At 25.2% G+C, this 4,992-nt stretch overlaps 1 non-coding gene across 1 annotated transcript; it reads right to left on the bottom strand.

Moving 5' to 3' along the window:
• Positions 1 to 1,509: 1,509 nt before the first annotated feature.
• Positions 1,510 to 1,593, bottom strand: TRNAY-GUA (transfer RNA tyrosine (anticodon GUA)). The gene is given in 2 exon segments: positions 1,510 to 1,545; positions 1,557 to 1,593. It is a non-coding gene; the product is annotated as a tRNA-Tyr (tRNA).
• Between the last annotated feature and the right edge of the window lie 3,399 nt (positions 1,594 to 4,992).

Raw genomic sequence — 4,992 nt, 5'->3', positions numbered from 1 at the left:
TACGTGTCTGGTACAGATTTTTTGCTTCACATGAAGTATCTGTGCTTCGTAAATGACTGTTTTATTGGAAGGAGGAACGTGAAAGGAGGGGATGGAGAAAGAAGATGGAAGATAAAAGAAGAGGAGGATCAAGACCAATATATATATATATATATATATATATACACTTTCTGAAGATTAAAAATTAAAATTTAGGGAACATATATTTTTAAAACTATGTGTCACACCATCTCTTCACTAGTGATTAATTGACTGAAGGAAGAATCAATAATGTTGTCAAGATTAAACTTCATGAATAATAAGTGTAATTTTCTCTCTCTTTTTTTCTATGCGATGATAAAAAAAAATTTCAATTATAGTTTAACTAAGTCGTCATAAATCCCCGTTTAATAATTCAAACATCCTTTTATAGTCAATTTTCATAATCTTTTTTTGAAAAAGATTAATTCATATCAACATTTCTATACAAACATTTTTTTTTAGAAAAAACATTTCTACACAAGCATGATATGTATTTTAGATACGATGATTGCATCATGAATTGTAGTTTAATTATGTCACGATTGAAGTTTAATTTAACAATTCCCTTAAGTTTCATCAAATCGAATTCTTTTCTCAAACTTTCAATTGACATCGATGTTTCCCTATAAATATTATTTTATTGTGTATATACAATGATTTAAAAGAGTTAATTATAGTTTAAACAATTCACCATTAAAGTTTCATGAACTAATTTTGTTGCGTGAATTTTGATCAGATAGTTAAAGCCTAAAATCAAAATCAAGATAAAATTAGATAAGATAAGATAAGATTTGACCTAGCTTATTTGGGATTAAAAAACAGTATATCTTAATCTTAATTGAGTTAAATCTCATATCTAAATCCCAATAGGATTAAAGTAAACTCTAGATCAAATCCTCCTACAAATAGATCATTATGACTTCATATGACGTAAGTTAAACTTTTGATTTCTTTTCCATTCCTTAATTTTCTTACTGATTTAGGCATCAAAGCCCTTTTTTGTTTTGCAGGTCTTCTCTTACTTAAATTACAAATTTATCTTTGATGTCACGTGCATGGCAGATGTGTAATAATAATAATAATAATAATAATAATAATAATTCAACCACTTTACTAAAAAAAAGATATAAATCATGATAGAAAATGGAAAGGAAATATGTTTAAATTTCCAAAAATAAAAAATAAAACAGTTATCAAATAGAACTTAAATATGATAAATGTAAAGAAAAATGTATTTAAACCTAAAAGTTAAATGTGATAAATGTAAAGAAAGAGATTATTGCGACAAATGCAAAGAAAGAAATCATTTAAACCTAAAAATTAAGTGCGACAAATGTAAAGAAAAAAGAAATTAAACCTAAAAATTAAATTGTGACAAATGTAAAGAAAAAAGAAATTAAACCTAAAAATTAAATTGTGACAAATGTAAAGAAAAAAGAAATTAAACCTAAAAATTAAATTGTAACAAATGTAAAGAAAAATAAAAAATCCGACCTGCCGGATTCGAACCAGCGACCTAAGGATTCCTGAACATACTACAGTCCTCCGCTCTACCAACTGAGCTAAGGTCGGATGATTTTGTCAAATCACCATTAATATTACATTTTAAAACTGACTTATATTATTTATTTATTTATTTATTTGGCTATATCGCCATCTTATTTTGTGCCAAAGTGCCAATTGGAAATTTTGCAGCAATATTCTTTTCTACTTCTTTTTCCTTCTAGAATATTAGATGGTCCTATGCTATTTTTATAAATCATTATTATAATGTTACAATTTTAACCTTCTAATAAATTTTTACCTATAAATGAATTATAAAAGATAAAATTTTAGAGAAAAACAATATTAGAGATTATTTATTTATTTTAAATTTATGAATTGTGGAAAATTTATTACATAATTAATAATATATGTATTAGTCAAACTTACTTTTTTTATGTTTTTAAAATTTGACTAAGAATTCAACTTTTGCACTTAACAAAGACGTAAAACATTGAAAGAAATTGTTACAAAGTAGGTTTATTAGAGGGTTAAAATTGATACAATTTGACAAATTTATTTCTAAATTAATACACACTCAAATACTCTTGCAACTAAATCATCAATAGGAAAGGAAGTTTGATGAAGAATTCAAAGATGTATATGTTGCTGACTACGCACTTGGTTGGCATTTACAAATATAGCTTACCCTGGAGAGATTTTGTTGAGATTTAGTTTTTAATTAATAGGAATGGATTAAAATATTATTAAAATAGAGTGCTATTTTTTTTTTAACAACCAAAAAAGCTCCTACCACTCGTAATTAATGGTGCCAAGGGTCATGATTTGGATTGCAATCAATATGACCTTCTACTATTAAGTGTTGGATTTTTTTTAAAGTATGTAATGGTATACTCTAATCTCTAACCTTAGATATTTATTTAATCACTACCACATTATAATCTACCAATCAAAGCTAAGACAATGTACAATTCAAGGAGTTTTGGGGCTAGGTTTCATTTGATGCATCTTTTGAAATAAATCTTAAATGCAACAATACTGACAAAATTTATTTTTTTTTTTTTTTTTTTTTTTTTTTTAGTTTATGGTATTGTGTTGGTAAGATTTTAGTTATTTTTAATATAAGGTTTTTGCATACCATAGTACAAGGTGCATATTTAGATGACTCATTTTAGTCTTTTTTTTAGCTATTACGAGATCTTCTTTAGTTGTTAAAAGGTATAAGATTTAAATTGTCTTAGGTATTTTGTGTTGCTAAAAATGTAGTGAAAATTTTAAATAGTTTTAGTACAAAGTATTTGTGTGGTAAAACCGATACGAAAATTATAGCATTTTCTAGTAGAAGATATACGGTGGAATACTTTGGATACGAAGTAAAGAAATTGGGAGCACAAGACAAAACACAGATACTCTCTTTATAATTATGAAAAACAAATAATAATTCATTGAGGGTTTGCTCATTAATAAAGGAGTGGGGTGACACCACAAAAAAGGGGCCTATTTCTACCATCTTTTATTGAAGGATATAAAAAATCTTTGAAAAATGTTACATTAATCAGAGAGATTTAAAAGCCTTTGAAAAATATTTAGTCTTTATCGAAGGTTATTGTAAACTCTTTGAGAAAGATATTATATTTATCATAGGACATTAAAAAAAACCTTTGAAAACTATCAATTCTTCATCAAAGATTATTGAAAACCTTTGAGAAAAATATTATATTTATCAAAGAAGTTTAAAAAACCTTTGGAAATTATCTACTCTTTATCGAAGATTATTGAAAACTTTTTAGAAAGATATTATATTTATCAAATGCTTTTAGAAAACCTTTGAAAATTATTTAAGGTTATTGAAAACATTTGAAAAAGGATATTATATTTGTCAAAGGAGTTTAAAAAACCTCTGAAAATTATCTACTCTTTATCCGAGGTTATTACATTTGGAAAAGATATCATATTTATCAAAGGAATTTTAAAAACTTTTGAAAATTATCCTCTCTTTATCAAAGATTATTGAAAACCTTTGAGAAAGATGTTACATTCATCAAAGGGGTTTAAAAAACCATTGAAAATTATCTACTCTTTATGGAAGGTTATTGAAAACCTTTAAAAAAGATATTATATTTATCAAACAACATTAAAAAAAATTTGAAAATTATCTACTCTTTATCAAAGTTATTAAAAACCTTTAAAAAATATATTGTATTTACAAAGAATATGAAGAACTTTTGAAAAATATTTATATATATTGTTTATCAAAGAAGTTTAAAAAACCAGAAAATTATCTAATTAAAAACTTTTGAAAAAGATATTAAATTTATCAAAAGATATTTAAAACCTTTGAAAAATATATTATTCTTTATTAAAGGAGTTTTAAATAACTTAAAAAAATATGTTATCCTCTATTGAAGGTAATTAATTAAGTTTTGAAAGTAATATCTAGTTTTAAGTTGTTAAATATATATTTTATCAACTACCACCAAAGTCTTTAAATATATATATATATTATCTTTTATCAAAATCTTCACAATTTTTTTTCTTCCTTCGTTCAATATTTTATTATGATTCTTCTTTTATATTTTGTAATTTCATCTACGTTGTTTTCATTGATCACCCACGATTTTTAATTCTGGAGAAGCTCGTCATCTCGGCTTGATCGGCTAGCAAGGAGGATTTGAAGCCAACTAAATGAGGATTTAGTTTCATTAATTAACAATGGCTCTATTTCTAGTTTAGTTTAGTAATCATTGATTATTTTAGTTTTGTTAATAATATGACATTTATGATTAGTTCTATTTAGTATATATTGTGATTTTCGATTGATTTTGTCTATTTCGCCACTGTACATCATGAAAAAATTTAAAAATCTATGTTGCCATGCTTTTAAAAAAACCTTTGAAGAAAATATATTCTTACAAAAAATTATTTAAAACTTTCAAAGATTATATTTATTAACTAATAAATTTATTTGGAGAAAAAATGTATTAATCTTTATCAAAGTATTTAGAAAACCTTGACAATACTTATTTTATTGAAGGTTATAAGAACTCTTTGAAAATATGCACATTAATCGAAGAAATTTTTATTCCTCTCAAAAAAAGTTATTTAAAGTTTTTATATTTTCTAATTTAGAAAAGAAAAAAAAACCAAGGGTTAATTCTCACTACGTCTCTTAAGGTTAAATTTTCTTCCTCTCTGACTGAATTTCCTTCCTCTGTTCATCTCCAACTCGATTGTCGAGGCTTCGAACACGTTGTTCAATTGTCCTCAACAGTGTGGTGACAATTTCTTTCTTTTACCTTTCGAGTTTCACCATGAGGTATGGACTTAGACGATTTTTGTTCTTCAATAAACTCTACGATTTCCTTTGTCTTTGGATTTGGATTTTGAATTATTGATTGTTTGGATTTGTTCATTTATTATTTGTATTTGCATCCACAGTCACTTCCAGTTCTGACGACCAAGTAAGAG

Source organism: Benincasa hispida, chromosome 6 (genome assembly GCF_027475165.1).
Source record: "Benincasa hispida cultivar pf3 chromosome 6, pf3_genome.v1.1, whole genome shotgun sequence".
In the NCBI taxonomy this organism is placed as follows: domain Eukaryota; kingdom Viridiplantae; phylum Streptophyta; class Magnoliopsida; order Cucurbitales; family Cucurbitaceae; genus Benincasa; species Benincasa hispida.
This window is presented reverse-complemented; position numbering and strand designations above follow the sequence as displayed.